General features: G+C 32.2%; 2 protein-coding genes and 4 non-coding genes across 6 annotated transcripts in view; 5 read left to right on the top strand and 1 right to left on the bottom strand.

The window, feature by feature from the left end:
- LOC120415614 (uncharacterized) overlaps positions 1 to 27,004 on the top strand; it is a 349,245-nt gene that overhangs the window by 102,795 nt on the left and 219,446 nt on the right. The window lies entirely within an intron of this gene.
- Positions 1 to 27,004, top strand: part of LOC120415618 (uncharacterized) — a 296,505-nt gene that overhangs the window by 56,835 nt on the left and 212,666 nt on the right. The gene's annotated exons all lie outside the window — the stretch shown is intronic.
- Trnai-aau (transfer RNA isoleucine (anticodon AAU)) lies at positions 6,587 to 6,660 on the top strand. The gene has a single exon. It is a non-coding gene; the product is annotated as a tRNA-Ile (tRNA).
- Trnas-cga (transfer RNA serine (anticodon CGA)) lies at positions 7,608 to 7,689 on the bottom strand. The gene has a single exon. It is a non-coding gene; the product is annotated as a tRNA-Ser (tRNA).
- On the top strand, positions 22,838 to 22,910 carry Trnar-ucg (transfer RNA arginine (anticodon UCG)). The gene has a single exon. It is a non-coding gene; the product is annotated as a tRNA-Arg (tRNA).
- On the top strand, positions 23,219 to 23,292 carry Trnai-aau (transfer RNA isoleucine (anticodon AAU)). Its single transcript has one exon. It is a non-coding gene; the product is annotated as a tRNA-Ile (tRNA).

Here is a 27,004-nt window from a genome sequence, read left to right as displayed (position 1 = left end):
AAATGAACCACAAATCGGAAAAAATACGTAAAACTTTATGATGTTTTGTTGATAAATTTATTGATATTTAGCTATTTTTCTAATAGTACCATGACCGTTAAAATGTATAAAGCACTTTTTCAAACATTTTATTGAAAATTAAATAAAATAGTGAATATTTAAATTTTGACCACCATAACAAATTTTGTTATTTTTTTTTTTATTTGAGGGGAAAGTGGACGGGGGGACTAGTTTTAAAACTTTCATTTTTCATTTTTACAAATTTGGAAACAAAAACTATCAAAAAATTCAAATTTGTAAAAGCCGGTGTCCTGTTTGATTCAAGCACAAAAATAAACATTTTACAATGTATTTTAATGAATTATTTATTCTTAAGGTGTAATATTTTATTTTGATTTTTTTTTTTTGAAGAGGAAGGGGGAGGATTGTCAGAAACTTTAAATTAGTTTTACCCAACTATGCTCTTAAATTTTTTTGTAATCTTTTATCACAAATTTTTACAAGTTGAAATTCAAATTGAGTTTTTTGGCCTATGTTTCAATATAATACAATGTTTTTCTTCTGTTATTTTTTAAACTGTATTTTGCCAAAAAAATGTGATGAGTATTTTTGACAGGTTTCTTGCAACTATAGTATTTTTCCTGTTTAACTTTTCACAGAATATATTTCTTTTCGAATCCAGACAAAAAAAAATCACCTCCATGTTGCGAATTATGATAATTTTCCTACAAGTCCCGATTTTTTTTTAAAGAAAAGGTTCCTTTTATTCCTATATGTATCATCAATATTTGGTGTACTTTTCATTTGCATTCTTCAAATTTCTGAAAAAAAAACTATACTTAAAATTCACTTTTTTATTCATCATACTTAGGTAAGCATTTGAAAAGTTATTGAAATTTATTTTCAAACGCATTTTTTTCGGTTTTCAATCATAAAGGTTCATCATCTGACTTTTTTTTAAGTTTAAAAAAATAAAATGTTGTAGAGAATCATTTACCCATATTGCAATTTCCTTAATTTTTTGATTTTTGCAATTAGTTCGGTATTTTGTGAAAATTTCAATTATTTGCGAACATGTAAACATTTTTTTGTTTTTTTTTGTATGTTCTGCAAAAAAAGGTTTTGCTTTCAAACATTACAAGAAAACATGCAAAATTTAGCCTTGGAAATTTGATGGTTGAATATGAACTCTTTTTTGAGTAATTTTACCTAAATTAATGTGCAATAAGCTTCAAGTCTGTCAACATTCTTAGATGTCATATTGATATTAGAATATTGTATTACAATTTTTTAACTACTCAGTAAAAAAAATAGTTGAATTTTGGAAGGTTTAAATTGGTCTTTTTTGAGTAATTTTACCTAAAAAATGTGTAAAAATGTGAAAATTTACCAGTTCCTGATGTAATATTACATATTTTTTTCTGACACAAAAACTGTCACCATGCCCTGATGAATATTACCATTATTTTTGTTCTGTTTTGTGCTAAGGAAATTCGAGCGTTATTTTGTTATAAAATTCTAATTGTATTCATTTTGTTTTTTTTTTTTTAACAAAAAATATACTATAATGCTATAACTATGTTTAAAATGAGAATCAACGTAGTTTAATTAATATTAAATTATTTTCAGTTACTTTGGTTATTTTGGTTACATGTCTATTTTTATTTAGGTTACGTTTTTATTTATGAAAAAAAAATGTTTCCTCTGATTTTTTGAGGAAATATTGAAAGGGTGACATAAACTTTGAAAAATATTTGCAATGGCCCAAACATGGCTGTGTTACTTTCTCCAGAAATGGCCGTTTTTTTTTAATTTGGCGATCTAAAAAAGAACCCCAGGAAGTTTATAAAAATCCGTTTAAATTGTGACTTTAATATTTCAATCGAATCGAAGCCGAGAAATCATCTTCAATTTTGATTTTATGACATCTAAATCGGATTTTCAATTTAATTTAAAAAAAATCTTATTTTTTACAATTTTCAGATACAAAAAAAATCAAGCATAACTTTGCATAAGTGTTCAAAAGTTTAAATTTATATTTTTGGCTTTGACATGTGCTGGGATTCTTTATAAAAATATTTTAAAAGGACGATGCAAATATAAAAAAGCCTGAATTTGATTATCTCAATTAAAAAAAAAATGAATATGCATTGCAAAAAAAAGCAAAGCAATCCACTTCAACGACCCCCGGGTCTTTTGTGGGCTCTGTTGCAAGTTTCTGCTCATTTCTAGGCGTCCGAAGGTTATGTGTGGTGAGTCACCCAAAACCTCTTTTACGCAAATGGACCGACGTTTTACTTCCCCATCCGATAGAAGGCCAGGAGAATAAGGCGGGAATCGAACCCGCGCCCCATAGCAACTTAGGGATCGGCAGCCACCGCGCCACGAGGCCCTCTATGCATTGCATTATTTTTAATTTGCACAAATGTTTGATTTTTAATTAAAATGAAGTACATATAATTAAACAGCACTTACAAAAAAAAAAGTTTTCTAGACAAAACTTCAATTCGCAATACAGTCCAGACTCGATTATCCGAAGCCTCGATTATCCGAAGCCTCGATTATCCGAAGGTTTGTATGGGACTTCGGATAATCGAATTGTTCGCGCGCAGTCACCCTGTGCGCAACGGACGGTGTTGGTGCGGCGTTCTATCCCCCGCACGAGCAGCTGTCAAACTCGCCGTCGCCCGTCGCTGCCAACTTGATCGACACAAAAACCCCGCTCACAGCGGAAGTAACCACACACACAACACTCTCAGAACAACCGTCGACCAGAGCAGTCGACAATCCACGTTTTTTTCTTACAAATAAATTAGATTTAGTCGAGAGTAGAAAAATACAGTCCACTTTAATTTAATCCAGTGCGCCGCGTTTTATTTCGCATGTTTCACTGCTCCCCGCGACTAACACGAATCATGACATTTATTTTTTAATTTTTTTATTTTCTTACTTTTAACATAAAATTTGAGTTCTGCGACCCCTTTTTGTTAAATTTGAGTGGTTAATTGCCTATTAAATTACTAAATGTATTTTTTAAATATTTCATCACCGCCATTTTGGCCTCCATCTTGGATTTACAAATTCTGAATAACATTAGAGTAGTTTAGAGGTCAACCTTAAGCTTGACAACCAAAAATAAGACAACGAAAAAACATTTTTTTCGTGATTCGATTATCCGAAGTGAAATTTTGCCAACGGCTTAGGATAATCGAGTCTGGACTGTAATACAATTTAGCAACTTTTTAATTTTCACAGTCATGAAAATTGTAGAGTTTTCTCAGCTTCTTGATCAAATATTTTTAGAAATGGACACTTTTTTTAAAATAAAAAAATTACAACTGAAATTAACTCTGACATCATAATTTTCTTTTAAAATTTAACTATACTCAAATTTTAATGAAGTTCGCCACGTTTAAAATGCAGTCATTTAAGGTAGTTTATTTATGAAGAAATAGTGCCCAAGTTATTTTGTGAAAATACCTATTTTTTAGGAAAAAAAATCTCAAATTTATAGAATTCAGCAAAATATTTGGAAAAGTTCAATACAACACAAATATTCAAGAAAAACTTTCCAGAGAATTGTTCTAACCTATCCTGACTTATTGTTGGTGGCCATGATCTGAAGAGGGTCAGCCCAGGAGAGCATCCGACCTCCGGACCGAACTATACCCGACCCAGAGCCTAGCCCCGTCCGACCCCCTGCGATTGTTAGTGAAACTTTAATTGCACATGATCTGTTCCTGCATTTTGGCATCAAACAGCAAAGCAAAAACCTTTTTTTTCCAGCTGTAGAAGGTTCTAATTCTTTTTCAATTTATTCCGAAGCATTTAAGGGGGGTAAAATGGACCCCTCCCCCCTCCTTCTCCTACCTCCACACAAGTTTTCGTTAAAGGGCAGTCTCAACGATTGAATCCATCAACGAAGGCAATCAAGCTCACGCGAGAACACTTCTTGAAGGGATAGAGAGAACTTTTGCGCTGGAGGCTGCAGAAATCAAGCAGTTTAGAGAAGTTGGTACTTTGTCTTGTGTGTGTGGGCTGTGGTGTTTACGCCGTTTAGGGGCAACTGCACAATTACCAAGTTCTGTTAAGGGTGGTTCGACCGGTTTGAGCTTGAAGGTTCGAGTTTAACGAGGAAATGACTGCAGTTTAAATGCAATCGAAAGATTAGCCGGTTTGCTGCTGGTTCGTAGATTAATTACAAATTGTGATCAGTATTTGCTCTGAATCACCCTTTTTGCGATGATAGAATCATACCTGAAAGAAAAAAGAAAAAAAAATCTATTAGTGATAAATTCAAATCAATAACAATTATGTTTTTAAGTTTGTAAGAAAAAGTTAGAAAAATCTAACCCAAACTCTTCTTTCTGGTTTCATTTCAGGTGAGTTCCATTCAAATTCCGGACACAAATCCTCTAAAGGAGTCCCGGGCAGTCGGTAATAACAAAATTCATGCCATTTCAATAACAAATACTGTTAAAATAACAGAAAGTGTTATGGAATCTTCTTGAGAAATCAATTTTTGCATAAGAGTTTAATAACAGTTTAAGTTATCAAAACAAAATTTGTTATTGGTCTGATATTGGTTGAAAGCCAAAACAACTTGGAAATAACATTTTTTGTTATGGAACAATAACTCCAACTATTATTGAGATGATCGGATTAGTTGTTAAAATAACAAAAAATAATAACAAAAAATTGTTCGAAAAATAACTCAAAATGTTATTAGTCTGTTATTACAATAACAATCCAATAACAAAAAATTCATAACGACGAATAACAAATCTTGTTATAAATAACATAAAATGTTATTGCCCTAGTATTTTCAAATATCAAAAAATGTTATTCCAAAGTTATTTCCGTCTGCTCGGGGTGCGACATCGCAAACACACAAAAAAAAACAACCTTCCCAAATTCCAAACAACCTGGATTCCAGTACGTAAGGACTACAGCAAAAAAAAAGCGATGCAATTTAATCCCCGAAAGCCAACCACCAGAAGATGAGAATCCAGTGGAGCAAATCCAACTCCCCTTGAAAACGTTCTCGGCGGCTAACAAAAAACAATCCACCTCAATCAATTGCATTTGTTGCACCAACAACTTCTCCGTGTGAACCTTTTTCGTAGAATTTTGAAGGGGGAGAATAAAACAGTCAAAAAGGACGCGACAGTTGTGACAGGATTGGTCGTCACCTTTCTTGGAATTTGGCAAAAGTGATGGAAAGTTTGAATTTTTTTTCTTTATTAAAAAAACTATTTAAATTTTATTTTAGGAAAAAGAAACCCTCAAAAATCGTTGATGAAAGTGAAATGTATTTTTTCTGAATATTATTTTCCGTGTTCAACACACACTTACTCACAAACTCCATTGGTCACTTTTCACATCCATCCTTGAAGTTGTCATCCTAGTGCGTAAATCGAATTCCGGATTTGTATCGCCAGCGGCGATGTTCTTTCAGCAATTCAACACAAACAAAAAATACGCCAAAAAACAGTTCAAGAATGTTACCCCTTTTTTCACGGTTCAACGCCCAAAGACATGCATTTTGTTCTCCCCGGAAGTGGATTTTTCTTTACTGTAGAGTACAAATCTATCACACAGTTTATTGACAGATTTTATTTCAGAACATTTAGAAATGTGTAAAGTTACATCTTTTTAAGGGTGAAATTCATGTAAAGTTACAGGATATCGCAAAATGTAGTTTTTTCTATGTAAAATGAAAAAAAAAATGTAAAAAGCAGAGAAAATAGAGCAATTCTCTACGAAATCGGTCTTTTTTCGTCAATTTTAATTATTGTATTTTTTAATCCGACTGAAACTTTTTTGGTGCCTTCGGTATGCCCAAAGAAGCCATTTTGCATCATTAGTTTGTCCATATAATTTTCCATACAAATTTTCCAGCTGTCCATACAAAAATGATGTATGAAAATTCAAAAATCTGTATCTTTTGAAGGAATTTTTTGATCGATTTGGTGTCTTCGGCAAAGTTGTAGGTATGGATACGGACTACACTGAAAAAAATGATACATGTTAAAAAAATTTGGTGATTTTTTATTTAACTTTTTGTCACTCTTCTAACTTTTCCTGTCATTCTCTAACTACGAAACAGCCTATCTTTCTCTATCAAATATAACAGAATCGAAAAGTAACACATTTCATAATAAATGCTTAAAAGCTCCACTTTTCAGCACTGAAATGGATGCTGAAAAGTTGGTTGGAAAAGTAATAATTTTCAACATTATGAATTAAGATTTTCATGATTTTCATTTCTGTCGCCCATCAGGACCCACATGTAAACAAGAGTGTTTTTTTTTTGCTGATGTTGCTTTTTTATTGACGCAACAACAAAAAACAGCATGCTGTTGAAAACCACAATAAATTGTTTTCAATCAAATTTACACTCGACTTTCGCGGGGGAGGGTGAGTGTGAAACAGAAATCAAAACTCAACGTTCAGAAAAAAGAATCATAAATTTTCAGATATTTTTACAGTTAAATTTAACAATAAAATTATTTTTAAATTAAATTTAGAACTACAGTGGAGACGCATGGAATTTGGCCTTTAAAAATTTCTCTAAATATCAAGCGGCCCCATAGCTCAGCTGGTTAGAGCGTCGTGCTAATAACGCGAAGGTCGTGAGTTCGATCCTCTCTGGAGCCAAGCTTCTTTTTTGTTACTTCCTTTTGTGTACTTCGTCATACGCACAACAATGTTATCAATCTTTTTACAATAAAAAATAAAAAAATCTACAAAAGCCACTTCCGCTAGCTGAGCACTCAAGTCTGGCAAGTGTCTTTTTAAAGAGTCATATTTCCCACCAGAAAAAAAAAAAACGAAAAAAAACGATTCCTAAGAGTGCCAACCTTGAAATTCGAAACACGGGCCTGTTGGCGAGCGCAAATCGAGGAAAACTCTCAGTGAAACAAGTGGCTGGCCAACGTCACGGTCATCGTATCACGGCTATGAATTTAAGTTTAGGGGGGAAAATGACAACAATCTCGTTAAAACGGTCACCTCCGAGAACGGTATCTTATGAAGTTGGTGTTTAACCCTTGATTGAACATTCCGGAATATTTTTTTTTAATTTTGAAAAAAAGCTTGAAATTATTTTTTTAGATTTCGTTAAACATTAACAAAAATAGACAAGAAGCAATAATAAAATTGTAATACTATGCATTGTCACTCAAGGGTTAGTCTCTAAAACGTAAAACAAGTACTTCCAGTTCGCGCTGACAGGTTCGTCGGAAGGGCGCTCCGCAAATGATAAATAACCAGATACTAAAAGTAAACAAACACAGACAATAAGGCACCCTTTTGAACAAAACGCACATTTTTTCCCACGGCAAAGTCAACCACAAAACAAAAACCCGACCGTCTAACCGTTTAACCTCAGTGCTGTTGGACAATGGGCAACTTCTACCCCACGGTGACCCCCGCCAAGTCTGCTTCTGGGCGGACATACTTAACCCCCTGTCAGTCACAAGACTCAACTCAACTTAATTCAAATTCTGTGTTGTTGTTGTTGTTGGACCAGAGTCCATTCACACGAGACAGCAACCCCCGACAACAAAACGGTTGACCGTGAAAACGACACCAAAAAAAATGTCCGCAGCCGGTAGGATTCGAACCTACGCTCCCAGAGGGAATCTGATTTCGAGTCAGACGCCTTAACCACTCGGCCACGACTGCTGGCGGTGGTGGGGTGGGGCGAGTTTACCGATCGGGTAATTTTTGGTGTTTACTATCTATGTTTGTTTTTCGATTTTTAATGATTTTATATTTTTATTGCGATTAAAAAATCCTGTTTGCTTTTCAAGATGGAGAATAATTCCTTTTTTGGAAGTTCATTGTTCGCGGTTTATTGCAATTTAATTGGCACTTTGCATGTACTTGTTATGTTTTTTCACTGTTCAATAAGTTACATTTTCTAATGATATTTTAGTGCTTTCCCCAAATGAGGTAGCCTAAACACGGAAAAAAGTCAATTCCCGAAATCGTGAAATGTTTTCATGAATTTGAGTGCAAATGCACCATAATCATGAATAAATTCTTTCGTGGTTATTAAACTCATGAACAGAAATTGTTTTTTTTTCTGTGAAGGGGGGAGAAATTCTGACTAAATTTTATATGGGACGTTTTCTGTTCACAGTAAAAAAAGTTTAAAAAAAGCGGGCTTTTCTCCTACCTCTTTTTTGTAATTTTGCAGAATTTTATTTCAATTTGTTGTTCCCCTTCCCACTTCAATTTTTCCTTAAAAAAATGACTTGAATAGTTCTTTTGATTTGAAATTGATTTTTTTTTTAATTTTTAAATTACTTAGAAAAAGATACAAATTGATTAATTTTCCTTACAAAATTTCACCCATTTTTTGGTGTGAAATTACACAAACATCAATTTAGTAAAATTTTAGGCAAGATTTTGTACACATTTATAAAAACAGATAAATTTACATATTATAATTTTTAACACGAGATTTTAAATCTTTTTTCTGTGATAAAAAATGCTTGTTTAATCGAAGTTTTTTTTTTGCAAATCAACAAATCTTTAAATTTTAAAATTGATTTTGAATGATTATTTCCCCGCTCGATTTGTCTTTTAATGGAATTTAAAAAAAAATAAGCGAACGCATTTCATCCTTGATTTTTTTTAATTGTATATTTTAAAAGTTTAAGTACACAGTAAAAAAAAATATGGCAATATTACATCTAGGAATTATGACATATTTTGCGTGTGTAATATTATTATCTTTAAAAATGTGTAATTTACATCTTTTTATGTATAATTTCGCACATTCCATATAAAATTACGTAGAATTACATGGAAAAAGAGGTAATATTCAACCATCAAATTTTTCAACATTTCAAAAATAAACATTTTTTAATTATGTTTTTTTTCAACAAGCTGCATTCTGAAAAATTCGTGAAAAACACTTTTTAATATAAAATCAATCAAAAGCATTGCAGGGTGGCCACTCCAGTCGGGAAATCGAAAAAGTCGGGAATTCGCAAAAATCCGCAAAAAATCGGGAAGATGCCGGCAATTTCAGATGTTTTGTCAAAAAGACGGGAATCCCAAGCAAAATGAGAAACTTTTTTAAAAACATGAAAAAATTGCACACCATTTTGTACAAAATAAGGTGTAAAACGTGGAATCGTATCAAACTGAATTTTTCATTTAATAAAAATATTAATAAAAAAGTTAAATACTGACAACTAGATAAATCAAAATTGATTCAAAAATTATATATTCAAATTTACAAAACTAAAAACGCAACTTGGTAAAGATTTTTTTTAAACTAATTTCTAGATTTTTTTTTCTAAATTATTTTAAAGAATAGTAACAGTTATCATGGATAAAGCGTTCTTTCATCTAAAATTAAATTAAACGAAAAATAGACTACAATTTTAAATTCAGTTATCTTTAACTCTTTGAAATAAACATTGAAAATATAAGTATTATTGGGCTATCGATTATTTTTCAAAGACTATTTTTTTATGTTTCTACTCGAAATCAAACTAAAGAGCACTTCCATTTTTGAATTATTTTTCTAAGCATTTTGTGCTAAGTTTCTGTTTATTGAGAAAATTGTCAATTGTTTGATTTTATTAAATTGAACGAGATTTTTTTTCAATGATCAATAATGACTTTTTTTATTAGGAGTTTTATGTTGGAAATCATTCTCTAGATAAAAATCCCTATATTTGCATTTCTGGAAAAGTCGGAAATTTGAAAATGGGAAATGTGTGATTTCACCAATTTCTAAGCAGATTTGCCTAAACTTATGTACAACAAATTGAATTACAATGAAAAACAAGCAATTTTTTCACGCTGCTATAATATTAGCCGATTTCTCAGAAGTAAAATTGCGCATTTCATAAAATGCGTTATTGAACCTCGGAAACTGGGTAAAACCACACCAATGAGGTAAAATTTTCATCTTCTGTGTTGTAGTTTCATTTTTACACATTATTTTTCAAAGTTTATGTTAAAACCGTGGCTCGTAAATTAAATTTTTAAATTTTTTGCACATATTACAATTAACACATATTTTTTTGTTACATATTTTATAATTTTACATATTCTGCCTAAATTGATGTAATTTTACATATTCTGCCTAAATTGATGTAAAATTACATAGAAATAGAGGTATCAATAAACCATAAAATTTTTCAAACTTCCAAAGCTCAATTTTTTCACATTTATCCGCATTATATAGGGAATGTTCCTTTAATACATTTATCCTGGTGGTAAAACTAACGCTTGATAAAATAACAGAAAATATTTGACTGAAATTCTCCAAATGATTTGCATGCCACTCGAAAGCACCAAGAAAAACCACCATCGAATGCAACCCCTTGAACCTTTCCGTACGAACCATTCCTATCATTTCGCTCGAATGCACCCCGAAGGGGTGAAGAATTGCACTCTTCCTCTGTGTACACGTGTGTGTGCGTTTGTGACTGGTTAGCAGAAAAACATTGGAAAATTGTCGTGTTTGAGCTGCCACAAAATCCTTTCCCCAAGTCGTCGTCTTCTTCAGCCCTAACCAGGAACCACTCTCTGCGGCGATGATGTTGCTGCTGCGTGACGAAGAATTCTGATCTAATTCCGATGACGAGCACGATGTCAGGAATTCCCGCCAACCTCCTCCAACTCTCCTGAAGAACGTCAACGCAGGACTGCCTCAGACCTCAGACGACAATCGCTGGAAGAAAAACAACGACGGCGTTCGTGAGTGCACGCAAAACTACAAAGAGATTGATGATGCGACTTCGACAACTCTGAACGACCAACCGACAACAAGAACATAGAATGCCCCGTCTTGCGACGGATGATGACAGCGCGATCCGGCAGGTCCCGTGGGACGTGCCAGCGATGACACGCCGGATTGCGTCGGTGCGATGGCGGAATTGCGGAAATTCTGATGAATTGCTGGCTTCCACGAGGTTGCTGGTTCGAAAATGAGCTAGAACATTGTCTAGGAGAAAGGTTTTATTTTTGGATAATTTCGTAGCCGGCCTTAGAATTTTATTACCCGCTTTTAATATATTTTAAAAGAGTTTGTCTCGTTCTATATAACCTTTTCTACTTTTTTCATTGTTTGCAACTTTTGTGTAGTTCAACTTCTTCTATTTTCAATATTGTTCGTGCATTTCTTTATTTTTTGTTATTTCAACCCTCTGCTGCCAATTTTTTTTCTCTAAAAATTGTATTTTTTACTTTTATTCTACGAAAAACTTTACTTTTCTTGTTTTATGTTTTTCTTGTTCTATTTTAAGTATATTGATTTGTACTTATCTTGTTTAGTTTATGATTGTTTTTGGTAGTATTTGGCCTATTCTACCATTTCCTATCATTACATTTTGCCTATTTTTTCATGTTTCTACAGTAAATTTTTCAATATTTTAAATTGTAAAAAAATGCGTAGAGGCAAAGTCTGGGACACTAGAAAAACTACTGCATTCTTATTTTTACTTAAAATATAGGAAATGTTAGTAAAAAACACAGCCAAAGTTGACCCCGAAAAAAATTACATTTTTAACACTCAAACGCTCGGGTAGTCATTTGACCCCTATTTTTTTTCTTAGAAATCCCATAACTTTTGATAGAATCGACCAATTTGGATGCTTTCGGTTGCAAAAGATCCAGATTTGTCTATATTTTGAACTGCCAGATGGGGGACAAATGTGGTCCACTTTTACCGGAGATATTCCGGATTCTGTTGGGGTACCTCGGCCCTCCTATATGGGTATTTGGCCAATATAATAAAAACTTTTCAACAGAAAAATTTCGGAAATGATGCAAAACTACAAGGCATTATCCTAATACATCATCCTGCAAAAATAATTGACATGGTTAAGTCCTACGGGGCAGCGGAGCCGGTTCCAGTTGGGCAACAATTGACCTCAGCTCAGTGAACCGTTTCCGGATAGAACCTGTTCCGGTGCCCGAAGGTCTTCAGCATGTCATTTATCTATGCAGGATGATGTTTTAGAATGAATCCTTGAAGTTTTGCATCATTTCCGATTTTATTCTGTTGAAAAGTTTTTATTATATTGGCCAAATATCCATTTAGGAGGGCCGAGGTACCTCAACAGAATCCGGAATATCTCCGGTAAAAATGGACCACATTTGTCCTCCGTCTGACAGTTGAAAATATAGACAAATCTGGATCTTTTGCACCCGGAAGCATCCAAATTGGTCAATTCTATCAAAAGTTATGAGATTTTTAAGAAAAAAAATAGGGGTCAAATGACTACCCGAGCGTTTGAGTGTTAAAAACATTGCCAAAGTCACTTATAACAAGTCAAACTTCAAACCTTATTTTTTTTTTAATATTTTTAGAGTTTTACTTTCCAATGCATTTTGAAGATCAACAATTTGTTGAAAAATGTTTTTTTTTGCGATTTTTCATATCGAAGCTCGTCGCGGGGTTGCGTTGTAGAGGGTTTTAGAATGTCTATTTGCTCCAAAACTTTCATAAAAAGCCGTTTTGTTTTTTTGTTGAAAATACTCAAATTTTCATATTTTGCGATATGGGAATCAAACGACGCAATATTTTGTATAGATTCTTACCTAATCACAATTTATTTGTGTAAAATAAATAGTGTACTAAAGTTTTCACACAATACCGTTTTTTTTAGAAAATTTTAATTTTCTTACAATTTGAAATATGAGTGTTAAAAGACGCCAAATTTGGTATAGAATTTTGTTGCAATAAAGTTTACAGATTAGTTTCTTAGAATATTATGTTTCTTTGAATTTTAAATGTATGTTTGTTGAAAAAATTACCGCAAAAAATTATATCTTCAGGAAAAAAAACCATCAATTAAATATTTTGAAAATCTCGGGTGAGTTTTCAAAAAGCCGTAAGAGCCACCGTGACCTCTGTCACTAATTTTCGTTTTTCTCCAAAATGAAACAAAATTTCATTTATTTGTAGTTTGGGGCACTTGAAGGGCGTGTAGATGAACAATCTCAAACATTTTTGATATTGGTTTTTCGTAAGAAGGTCGAATACCGATGCAAAAAGGACTTTGTTTACCAATGGCTCTTACGGCTTTTTGAAAACTAATCCGAGAAATATTGAATTAAAACCAAATCCCATGGCCAACCAAACACGCATAATTCAAATTAGGAAAATTCAAATAATTAAAATGAAACTTTTTTTGTGAAAATTTTATTCTTTCATATTAAAAGTTCTAATCTTTTCGATTCCATGTTGCAAATTATAAAAAGTAATTTTATAAAAATACGATACTTTGTTTAAAAAAAATCGACTATTTTGCACTAAAAACTTTAATATTATGAAAATCATGCAACATTTAGCCTAATTTGATACCTTTATTGCATATAATAAAATATTTCACTTGTTTAAAAATAGTACGTTATTTTGTGAACATTTTAGTACTTTACACTATAAAATACAATGTAATGAAAATCTATTCAAATTATTGCGTCGTATCAATGCAATATTTTAAATTATGAAAGTATGAGTATTTCCAAAAAAAAATGACAATCCAAAAAAAAAAATGAGAAGACATTTTCTTTTAAAAAATAGATAATTTCATTAGAAGGCATGGTAGAATTCACAAATATTGAATGTTCAAAATTGAAACAAAACAAAAAAAACTCTTGAGTAATGTTTTTCATACAAAAATGTTAGTAGATTTAAAATAAGTTTAGCAATTCATAAAAGACTAGTTCTCTTTAAAAAAAAAAGAGCAAAAACTCCCATAAATTGCACAAGTTTCACTAAATCTTGCTTTTTTTTAGAAAATATTTCAGAACAACGCATGTTGAGAAGAATTCAAAAAGCCCCTCGGCAAAAATAAAATAGTACCATCTTTCTAAAAAAAGCAAATTAAAACTCAAACAAAAATCTTGATATTTTTCTAGAAAAATGTCAATAGAAATTCTTAGGTAAATAAGAAAAGTTAAAAAAATCACACTAATAAAATTGAAATAAATTCAATCATCTAGTCCAATTTTCAAGAATTCTAAAACCTTCCATAATAGAATTTTAAAAATATTTTAACTTTGTAAAAAAAAAGTTCGATTTTGCTCCACCAAAGATTAAAATTTGAATGAATTTGACTGTAAAATTAGTATCATAATTCTGGTTCATTTTTTAACGCTTCGACATGTTGCCCTTTCATCACACAAATATAAGATTTATGCAGAATTACAATTTCTGCGGTTTTCCATTTTAAAATTTCACAAAATGAAAACATTCCTATCAGCAAAAGATGGGTACAACTCAATTGGTAGTATGACCAATTATTTGACATAGAATCAAATTTGGAAATCAAAAATACAAATAAGAAAATAAAATAAGACGTGATGATTGAAATTAACCGAAGGTGCAAAATGAAAATATCGAAGATGTAAAACTGTAAAGAAAACATTTACATCATTTTGCATGTAATTCAACACATTAAAAAAAATTGGTTGATATATATTTATTTTTACATGAAAAACATGTAAATTTACACGGCGAGGTGGAATTTATGTATTTTTACATGTTATTGAATTCGGTCGACAAAAGAAAAGTATTTACACTTTTTTAACTGTGAAATTTTAGCCAAGTGAAGTAGTTTCTTTTTTTCATTTACAGATAAGTTACGCAATCGTTTTAATTTCCACTAATCGAAATTCCTTCCCGCCATACTAATCGCGTGGGCCAAAGTGAAACCTTCCCGCACAAAATAATGGAGAAAATCAAACAAAACTCCGATAATGGCCACTTGGTTAATCAAAGAGAGGCCCCTCTTAACCGAAGAAATTACCGCAATAAAAACAATCGAACCGCGCGCGCGAGCGCGAATTAAAACCAGGGGCCAAAACTTTAATCAATTGTGTGAATCGTTTGAGCACCCTTACAAAAAAAATGAGCTTAACCTTACATAACCTCAAACCGCGCAAAATTTGCTAAACTTTTTTTGTCTTGTTTTGTTGAGCATAAATCAATAACCATCACCGCTGACGGTATGGTTGGTTCGCGCAAGCATGATCGATATCTTCCTGACTTGGGGGTCAGTCAAGCTTGGCACGAGTTTGCGGCCCCATAAATTAGCTGAAGCAAGCGTGCCGAAAGATCTGATGATCCGCGGCGTCAAAGTCGCGGACAAGGTCGATCTCTTTGCGCCATCTCGAGAGCGGGGTGCAACTTTTCGTGAGGAGATGAAAAAATTAGTGGAAAAAAACTGACTTGAGAAATTTTTAACACGCTTTTCAATTATTTTAAACAAAATATGAAGAAAAAGAACAAAAATAAATTTTGCAATAAAATCTCGTTAAATTTAACATTTGTTATCGAAGAAAGACAGTGAGCAAGAGAGCAACTCTCTTCTATCCAGATTCTTACATTCTCTTCTGCTTCCCATTCGCTATTGCTGCTCTGCAACAAGAGTAAACTGTAGCAAGCGGAACCAAAGCAGAGCAACCAATGAGAGGAATCTAAAACAAAGAGAGCGTTGCTCTCTTGCTCACTGTCTTGCTTCAACCTTTTTAACTCTATTGAAGATTTTAAATCGATTTGTTTTGCTTAAAGCTTCTTTGTTGCCTCAAAAAATTATTTGCAATATTTATATTTTAATCATACCTATTTATGTGAAAATGACAAATTTAAAATGATTTAAAGCAAATTTTAATCAGTTTGACTCTACAAATCTCCACCCTTTTCATAGTTTAGTAGTCAAAGTTTAAAAGAAAAGGTACTGTAGATCCACATTACAACAATAGGGTCGTAAATCACGTTCGCGCGCAAAAAAAATCGCCCCGTTTCGAGCGTGGAGAGACTTCAAAAAGGCACTTTATGTTTGAATTTTCATATTGTGAGGAAGTTTACCCAAGCTGTGGAGGCAAGTTAAGCGTAGAATGTAAAGTAAACACGGCAATTTACGACGCCCACCACCTTTGGTGTGAAATCATGGGCAAGTGAGGTCGTGTCAAGAAAAAAAAACCTGAGAGCAATATTATGATTTGAGAGGATCACTTTTAAGACACCTCTCACTTGGACGGACTGGCGGTTATGGTTTAATTTACAAGACACGATTTGTGCAATTTAATTGGTGAACTGATCTGGTTCTGTGAAACCCGCAAAGACAACAACCGCTTGAGTACTATTTATCATTTGGTAATTGAACTATACAACGTATAGTTTCTACCATTTTTTTGTACATCCTAGAAATAGTTTTGAATAGTCAAATTTCAATTTAACAGTTGATTACTAATTTCCAAGATATATAGTAATTAAACTGTTTTTGATGGTTATTCTATTGTTATTATGTTGTCAATTTTAGTATTTAAAAAAAACTGTTTATTGTTTTCCAAATATTATTATTCATATAACAAGTGAAATGATGTTACAATTTGATGTAAAATTGTTTAACCATATATTTAATAGTTTTCTTATTGTTGTTTATTGTGCGGGCTGATAGTTAATTAAATATTCTTTTTAATTTGAATTAATTTGTTGATTTATTGGGTACGATAACTTGTTAGTTAACACTTTTGATCAGGTCAAGGAAGACACTTTAGGAAATAGGAAAATTACAAAGGATCCAAAATTTAATGTTCGATTAATTCATTTAATGAACAAATTTTAAAATTATTTCAGTTGAAGGTAAAACAAACTGCAACTACATTCTCGTTCAAAATATTCTTGAAGGGATAGGCAAATCCATAACCTAAATTTATCTTGTCATTTCAAATCAATAAAACCGGAAACTCCACCTTTCAAAATCTAATTCAGATCAATTTCCAGCGCCACTTCCAGCTCATCAAAATGCCATACATTATAAAAATCGAAAAATAAAACCCAATCGAACCCGATCCCCTTCCTGTGTTCGATCTTAGCTAATCTCGCCGGTCAAAACCCGTTATTCCAGCTGGCCCCTCCGGAAAGTTGCAAAAACCGGACAAAAATTAGCCCACAAACACCTAGCTTCGAAATCGTCCCCTTCAATAACTGTAAAATTAAGCTAAATTCCCGTTTTTAAACCCGGGCAACTTTATTGATTTCTCATCGCCATCATCGGTGATCGTGTGGCACATTCGTTTGAGGAAGTCGTCTACATCTAGATTTACGTAACCTCAAACTTGGAGATGCATCTCAAACTTGAGAAGAAAGAATAATGTTTCCGGAATGGATAATGGGTCAAATGTTTCTTTCCGGTGATATCGATACTCTTTTTTTTTTGTTCTCATGGGGAGAGAAGACCACACGCACACCGTCACAACACAGTTTGAAATTAATAACTTATGATTATGAGACATAAAATGTGCCGCCCCATCGGTAATTAACGGCCAAAACGATAAGAGGCGGCCACTTTCTCGGTTGGGTGCACTTTATGACTATCGTCGTCGTTTCGTGTTTGAAATTGGCAATTTATAGTTATGGTTATTTTATTTGCATGAATAAATTTAAATTTCATTGAAGATAAGATGTTGAAATCTTGGATTTTTTTACTAAGAATTTTGCTAAATTTTCAATGTTTTTTTTTTGTATTTTAAGAGTAAATTTTATTAATTCATTATATTCTATTATTTTTTTCGTTTTTTAGCGTCAAACCGTTAACGATCAAAACATCCCTCAAAGACAACTACCATTGGGGTACCATTTAGGATATAGTTATTGAACTTTATTTTATATCATGACTAAAAATTTCCTTAATGCCTGCATTTTTAAATTTGTAAAAACAATGTTATTTTTTCAGCAGGTGTGAAGATGGTTAGAAAAAATGCTTCTTTTTCTTTTACTTGAAAACTGTTTGTAATGTGGTTGCATAATAATCAAACGTTTTTTTTACAAAAAAAAAAATAATATACGGTCCTCATTTAATTTTTAAAAGTCAGATATAAATTAAAAGAATGAAAATAACCGCTCCCTAAATGGTCACTTTTTCTCAAAACGTCATGTTATGATCTTGTATGGTAAATGAATGGTTATTTTATATTCGGGATCTCACATAGGCGGAAACCAAGTAATTTTTCATCATAATTCTTGAAAACAAGTCTCTGGGTTTGTAAATGTATAAAAATCAGTATTTGAAATATGATTTTCTGATTGATTTAGGGTATTCGGCAAAGTTGTAGGTTGTAATAACGACTGTTTGGTATGTGGAAAAATATATACCTTATTTTTACGTTTTATTTCTACAAATTTAAATCTCAAAATGTTTATTTAATAAAAAATTTAAATTTTGCAACTGAAAATTTCTCAAAAAGTTGATCATACTACCTTGATATACCTTATACCTTATTCAAGTCAAGCACTTTCAGGTTAAAATTTTCGAAAAATGCTTAAAAAATTAAATTTGATATATTTTATAAAGGAGAAAAAACTCCTGAAAAATATTTTGAGAAGCTGATAAAATTTCAAAAAAGTTTCTGTTAACTACCTTCTGAATAATTAATTTTGCGAAAAGTTAGTCTTACCTAATTTATCCTTTTTTGGCTTTTTAATTTTTTTTTAATAAAAGTTCTTGTCCTTCGGCTCTGGTCGATGTCTTTAACATTTAACAAAATTCGTTAAAAGATTTAAAAAAAAGTTATTCTATAAAATAAAATTCAAAAATACTCGTTATGAAATATTTTCTTTGGAATTTTTAATCGATTTTACAAGTTTTTACTATGATTTTTTTTTATTTTTTAAAGTTATTATTTCAAATGCCCACTCGTTTTTTGAATATTTTTAAAATTTACCTAATCAATCAATACCATGCAAAATTTTCTTGCTTACATCAAGAATATATTATAATATTAAATTCTAAAAAAAATATCAAAATTACCATATTTTTGTAAAATAATCAAATTTTCAAAATTTGGAATCAAATGAAGTGGGATTTTGTATGCTTTTCCACATAAATTTGGTTTTTTTTCGATGAAATACTGAAATTTGTACAAAATAATGTTTTGTTTACTGAAATTTTCATAATTTTTAATATCCGATTTCAAATTAAAAAAAATGAAAAATTTTTAATTAATTTGATACTAATATTGTACATCATAAAAATTTGAGTATTTTCGAAAAAACACGCTATTTAAAAAAATGTTTTGTTTTGTTTACTAAAATTTTCATAATTTTTAATTTCCGATTCCAAATAAAAAAAAAAGATTTTTTTTTTAATTTTTTGATACTCATATTGTACATTATAAAAATGAGAGTATTTTCGAAAAAAAACACGGTATTTTGTAAAATTTTAGTATTTAATTTCAAAAACTCAAAAACAGTTCAAATGCATTTGAAATTTCAAATCGTTTGATAAATATTGAAAAATATGAAAATTGGAGTATTTTCAAGAAAAATACGGTACTTTGATAAAATTTCTTTATTTCATTCAAAAAACTTTAAAATAGCAAAAATTCATGCAAAATTTTGAATCTTTTGATAACAATATTGCAAATTATGAAAATTTTAGCACTTGAAAAAAATACAGTATTGGAAAAAAATATTATTTTAGTTAAAAAAATTCTCAAACGGCAAAAATGCGTGCAAATTTGAATTGTTTGAACCCATATTGCAATTATAAAAAAAATATATTTTCGAAAAAATTACGGTATTTCGTGAAAATTACAGTTTTTTTAAACAAAAAAAAAACTCTAATAAAAGTGAAAAAGCATACAAAATTTTGCTTCATGTGATACTCATGTTGCATATTATGAAAATTTGAGTATTTAAGAATTTTCTTAATTTTTAACGTAACATTTGATATCAAATGTCAAATATACCTTCAAAATTCAAGTCGAAATGTTATTTTTATCCTATAAAACATTTGTTGGTAAATATTACCCCAAATAGTTCATCATCGATAATTATCATCGAAAAGTTAAAAAAAAAAATAAGGAAAAGGAACTATTTATTTTAATGTTTTCTGGAAACTTTTAAAAAATTATTAAATTTTCTCAATATTTATCTCTTGATCCCGTTTGGTCATCAAATTATTCTATATTTATTTAGGATGTTCATATTTTCTTTCAAATAAGAGTTGAATAAAAGCAAAATCAAATTTTCAATCAAACCTTCGCAAATTGAAACACATTGTCAAGCACAGCGTAGTTCACACGCGGAAGCCAACTCTCAAAATTCCATCCGGATATTCCCACCACATGTGTCAAATGGTTAAAAAATTGAAAAGTAAAAAAAATCTCCATCCCACACATGAAGGTTTCCGCTTTCTCTCCACCCCTCTAAAATTTCCCAGTGGGTAGAGCAGAATTGGAATAAAATTAATAGAACCAATCGGACGTGAGCAAAATTCATATCTCTTGTACTTTCGCGAAGAATTGCAAAAAAAAAACACACAAACTTTAGAGTGAGCAGCGAATTTCGTCGAGCCAATTGGGTACCACTTTTTCATCGTCATCCCGCGTTTGCTGCTTTTTCTAATGAACGCCATCTCACGGGAATTTTGGTCCCTTGGAATGTGACGGAAATTTGTGTACCGTCAGATTGAGAGGGGTTGAAAATTTCAAATCTGTAACAAAATAAATTTGCAAAATTTTAAGCAAAATAAGAAGAATTTACAAAAAAAATCTTAAAATAGAGTTTGATGAAAATGTCTCTCTCCGAAAGATTCGCTCCTCCGTATTTTTGTTTTGCTCTCTTCCTTTATCTCTCTCTCTTTCCAAGCTCACCCGCAAAGCGAGCTAGCTAAACTGACAGCGAGAGCGTTGCTGCAGAGTGTGAGCTGCAGCAACGCTCTCGCTGTCAGTTTCGCTAGCTCGCTTTGCTCTGAATTTGAGAAGAAGAGAGATGAGTGTTTCTCTCCTCAATGTTTCAAGAATGCGATTGTGTCGGAGAGAGGATATCTTTGGTACACCCAACTGGCAGTCGCAAGATTGTGATGCATGGCGGCATGAAAGTATATCAGAATCTGCATGAAATCTGTCCTCATGCATTTTTTGCGATATAGGAGTATGACATTTTTGCCCGTTACCGACAATTATCGACATTACCGACGGCTTTTTGGTTGTATTTCACAAAAAAACACTTAGTGGAACGAGGATTGAACCACCAATTTCTTGGTTATTGATCCGACACGCTACCACCGCGCCATGGACGCTTGATGAAAAGTGAGTGAAAGAGCACCAACATATGCTTCTCTTTGGAGTGTTGCTCGGGGACGGGCCAGCGTTATATGTGTTGGTGAGAACTGCAGATCGCTGAAATTTTTACACGCGGGCAAAAATGATCTACGGGCTTGCTGCAAAAAATGTTCTAAAATATGACATTTTCTGCAGCAAATCCAATGTTGCAGATTTTGAGATATATTTTTCCTTTGGGTGTAGACTTTTTCCTTTTTATTTTGTTGATTTTTTCAGCAATAGAAGATTTTAAATATTTTTAAATAAATTGAAATTAAATCTAACAAAAAAACATAATGTCACCCAACGTGACAGTTAACAAAAAGGCATAAATTCAATAAGCCAAAGCAATCTATCGACACTTCTTCCCGAAATTTCCACCAACTAGAACTTCCGCCATCGTAGGTCGTGTCCCTTCCATTAGTCATTAAAGTGGAGAGCGGGAATCACCCTGGGAAAATAAATATCGCAAAGCAAAATCTGGACTGAAAATGGTGAAATGGCACGTCCGAGGGGCCACCCAGAACCCCGCAAGTACAGTTCCATGTTTTATTCAAATATTTGATTTTTCGAAATGAAATTAATCAAACTGTACTGAGAGAGAAAAAAAATCACGAGCAAGGAGCAGGAAAGATGCCTTTTTCCTTTGGCCCGGAGGGAAAAAAATGCTGGGACTTGTTCTCTCTAAGAGGACGATGGCGACGGAATCGGAGAGAAAACTTATTAAACCTAAATTTGTATGCATGAGTTTGCATGCATTCGAAATTACAGCAGGGAATTGAAAATCCATGTTCCGTTCCGTGTCAACGGGAGGTGAGAGAGAAACGTCAAACGAAGTGAGTCAAAAGTCGTTTTCCAGGGGGTTTGTTTGGAGGGCAAATTTGAGCAGCAAATTTGCAGGTCAATTTGCTGAAATGAGTTGAAAATTTGAGGAAATATTATCAGCGTTTAAAAAGATCGTAAATGAGTCAACGATATTCTCATTTTGCGGCGTCTGACGTTTAACTTGTGAATGTATAAGTGAGATTGAAATTCTTGCGCAAGAGAGAGAAGAGAGTCGCTTTCGATTCGCTCTCGATTCTCTCTCTCTCTTAGTGAGGGCTCCTTAATTAAAATTTCTTTTAAAATTTGCACTACTCTTAACAGTGATATTATGTAAGTTTCGTGCACTGAAATTTGCACCACTCTCGGTCACGGTCCGTTTCGACTCGACTTCTGCATAAGAAAGAGCTTATTTTTAAGCGCTTCAAAAGCTCCGTTTTCTTCGAATTCCATACGTCACACACACTTCCGTCCAGTTCAGTTAGGTCTGTTTTACTTTGTTTTTATTATTGTCTGTTGTTTTCTTTCACTTTATCTCTCCACCACTCCTAACCTACTGCATGTGGTGGATTTTATTGTCTGTTCCAATGAATACTAATGCTACCCCTTAACCACTTCTGTTTTTTTGCTTGCTTCTTCTTTTATCAACTATACTACCTCTACCGTTAGTCGTCACGCCCTGGACGCTGCATTTTATCTAACTTTTATTAGGCCTTTTCATTTTGCCCGCCGCCGTTTTTTTCGACCTCCCGTGCCAAAACAAACGCAAACACACACTCAAACACTCTTCTCGTTGGAGCAACACCTGGGTAGTAAAACGATAACGACCACCAACAACAACAAGTCTTGCTCGCAAACTGATGAGATGAGAGCCCCTGGGCTAAAAATAAACCCGTTGACCTTTGGGCGGGCCGCTCGCAACGGCGGCCGTGTGGCCTAATGGAGAAGGCGTCGGACTTCGGATCCGAAGATTGCAGGTTCGAGTCCTGTCACGGTCGATCGAGATTCATTTTTGTTAATTCGGGTTAGAAAAACTTTTGTTGATTATTTTGACTGACTGACTACGAAGCTATTTTACTAATCTAAATTTATACTTCTGAAATTACTATAAATACAGTAATAACGGTGAACACGTTGATACAAGGTGTAATCAATTTGCTTCGTTTATTAAAGTAATAAAATGCGTAAATTTGTTATTTTTTGATTGCCTTCGATAGAAGCTGACGAATTTATTGACAACTTTAACAACCCATCATGTTAGGAGAAACAGTTCTCTTTTGCCTTTTTCCCTCCCCTATTCATCGAAGGCCCCATAGCTCAGCTGGTTAGAGCGTCGTGCTAATAACGCGAAGGTCGTGAGTTCGATCCTCTCTGGAGCCAGTATTCTTTTTTTTTGTAAAAAGTCGATCTAAACACTTAGTTGAGTTAAAGTGAACGAGTTTTAGGTACTCGTACTAGACTAATTAGGAGAAATTCACGTATCTTGGGCGAAGATTTTTTTTAACAAACAATGTTCAATCTTTTTGGTAGAAACTTGGTTGACTATCTTCTTAATGAGCTATTTATTATTTGATTCTGAAGGGACCATCCATAAACCACGTAGACAATATTTTTGAAATCTACATGATAATTATAATCAATATGTTTCTGCAAACTTTTCAGATTATCTACGAATTTTTGAAAATATTTTTATTTTATAATTTTACAATGTATTTTCGGTACATTTTTCAAATTTTCAGGATTTCCAAAAATGTTGCAGTAGATGTGTAGATGAAAACTTGTATTTCAAACCACATTTAAAACGGTTCACATTTTTCAGTTTAAAAGCGTTCGTTTCAGTTTTGTCATTAATAATTACAAGATTGTAATGTTAATAATTTAGCTCATTGATCCTTTTGTTCAGTTATTATAAGGACTTAAAAAGAGTTTAAGAGTGTTTTGACAGCCTTTTTTAGTTATTATAAGGACTTAAAAGAGTTTAAGAGTGTTTTGCCAGCCTTTTTTTTAATCTTGATACCTTTTTTTGTAAAAGAAATGTTTACTAAATTTTATTGTTTTTTTTTACATATCAAAGCATCTCAAAACGTTGTATTTGTTCAAATATAAAATAATGCATAAAATCGATAAAAAAATACATATTCTGCACAGTTTAATATTTTGTAAATATCTAAGGTGTAAAATTTGAAGGTTGAAATATTACTTCTTTTAGGCTGTAATATTACTTGCTGTAATTTAGACTGAAAAAGTGCTCAAAATCGTGTAAGTTCAAGTATAATGAAATTTATAAATAAATCAAAACTTAAATGTTAAAAAAAAATAACATGCTGTAAACCACAAAAGAAAGAAAATTAAAAAAAATTATAGAGGAATATTTGATTTCAAGTTCTTGACCCATTTTTCTTAAATATTCAAGTGTAGGCAAAAAAAAAAATACTTCAAAAAGCATGTCTACTGCTAAAAAACATAATCAAGGAGTTATTTATTTGCCCAATTTGTTTGCTAATGATAATTTTTACTTTTTAAAAAAGAATTTAAAAGTTTTACTCTTGTACTTTAACAAATAACATCCCAAATTAAAGTTAAATTTGTATCTTCCTCGCATACACTTCAAAAAAATATGGGACAAAAAGGGATTTAAAATGCATTTTACAATTGTTCAGTTGTTTTGCGATCATCAGTTTTCAAAAAATAAAAAAAATTACGAAATTCAAATTTTCAACAAAAAAAAATATATCGAAAATTTACTCAAATCTAAAACATTTTCGGATGAACCTAAACATGCTAGAATGATTCTAAACGCAGGGAAATGCATTTCAAATTAATTTCAGCAGATAGCACTTGATTTCCCGTTAAAATTTTGAAGAATTTTTAAATGCAAAAAAATATAATTCGAAGTTCCTAAGAAACCTTCTGATAATCGAATTCAGAACAATCTATTTATTTATTCGTCAAACATACGTAGACTACATGATCGTTGCTTAGTTTCTAATTACAAGGGGGGAACATCTATCTTTGTTTGTAGAACTGTTTTTTCATGGTGGATTTTGTCATTGTGAAATCGATTATGTTATTATATTTGTTATAAGTTTCCATCATTCTATTCATGGGCCCGTGTTTAGCGTAGTCAGTTCTGTGAAAATGCAATGCGAAAGGCTCACGTGCTCTCAATACGCGTGTGGGTTCATAGAAATTTAATGTTTGTAACAACTCTGGAGAATTAATTCGGTTTGCAATAAGATCATTTACGAACGAGAGAGAGGCAAATTCACGACGCTTTGCAAGTGTTTCTAAGCTTATTAACATACAGCGTGCAATATACGAAGGAAGGGGAAACACTGTCCACCCTAGTTTACGAAGAGCAAATAGTAAAAATTGTTTTTGCACTGATTCAATACGGGTTTCGTGTGTTTTGATGTGTGGACTCCACACGACGCTACAATATTCAAGAATAGAGCGAACATAAGCTATGAACAATGTTTTCAATGTATAGGGGTCCTTAAAATTATAACTGAATCGTTTTATGAAGTTGAGCATATTAGTTGCTTTGAATACCATCGTGTTGTAATGTTCGATGAAAGTCATTTTAGAATCAAGTATGACTCCGAAATCTCTAACATTTGAACAGGTTTCAACTGTTTGGTTGTCTAGTTTTACGTTTATATTTGGCTTATTTATTTTTCTGCTGAACAAGATCGAGGTACACTTTTCAATGTTAAGTTGTAAAAGTCTACGACAGCACCATTCATAAAATATGTTGATTTCGTTCAGAAATCTTGAAGCGTCAGTTTCGTCTTTAATTTTCATAAACAATTTCATGTCATCTGCGTAAATCGAAACGTTGATATGCTTAAATATAAAGGATACATCATTCACGTAAAGAATAAAAAGTAATGGGCCTAAATGAGAGCCTTGAGGTACCCCGGAAGTAACATTGATGAGCCGAGATATGAGGCCATTAAATTTAACACATTGCGTGCGTTTTGTTAAGTAAGATTTAAGCCATGAAAGTAGATTAGAATCAATTCCGATTTTATCCAATTTGAAAAGAAGCATAGGAATGTCCACTCTGTCGAAGGCTTTGCTAAAGTCAGTATAGAGTGTCTGTACAGAGTTTTTGTTATCCATTGCATTCAGTGTGTAGTTTACGAACGAGAGAAGATTAGTTGCTGTTGAGCGCCCTTTGAAAAATCCATGCTGTTTTTGTGTTATGTAGTCTTTTAATTGAGCAAACATTTTGTTGTTAACTATTGCCTCAAAGAGCTTGGGAATACATGAAATAAGAGCAATTCCACGGTAGTTTTTCACGTCAGATTTTTTAACCGGATTTGAAAATTGGAACTAAATATTATTCCTTCCAAGCACTTGGGAATATTCCTAATTTTAATGATAGATTAAACAGCCAATAAAGCGGAGAAGCCTGTTCAGAGGCTACATTTTTCGCAAATTTTGGAGATATTCCATCTGGTCCGGTACTTTTTGATTCTTTGATGGAATCGGTTCTCAGATGACCAGTGAACATAAATTTTCCAAAAGTTTGAAAAAATATTTATACAAGTCGTTTTTATCTACATTTTACGTCAAAAATCAATCCGGCCCGCGGGCCGGACCAATTTTTCACTTAAAACTTACATAAAAACGACCTGCAAAATATTTTTTTTCAAACTTTTATCAAAGTTATGTTCACTGGTCATCTGAGAACCGCTTCCATCAAAGAAACCATGAAAAAATTAACAATTGTAATTTTGACGATCAAAAATGTGAAAATTGAGCCGAAAAGGTTGGGCAGGCCTGGTCTAGAGCTTCAAGAGCCGCCTGAATTTCATCTAAGGATAAGCTATCGACTGTTATTAACAAAAATAAATTTTGATAAATAACATATTTTTGTGATAATCATTGCTCATAAAATAAAATAGAAAAATTGATCCAAACAATCTTTAAAAAAAAATCAAGAATATATATTAAATTTATAAAAAAATAAAGAAATATGGATTTACAAAAAGAACTGAACTCAAAGAAATAAGAAAAGAATTCTTATATTTTAAAGAATGAAAAACATCTTTGCTAATGATAGAAAGAGTACAACAACAAAATA

The sequence above is a fragment of the Culex pipiens genome, chromosome 1 (genome assembly GCF_016801865.2).
Source record: "Culex pipiens pallens isolate TS chromosome 1, TS_CPP_V2, whole genome shotgun sequence".
Lineage (NCBI taxonomy): Eukaryota > Metazoa > Arthropoda > Insecta > Diptera > Culicidae > Culex > Culex pipiens.
This window is presented reverse-complemented; position numbering and strand designations above follow the sequence as displayed.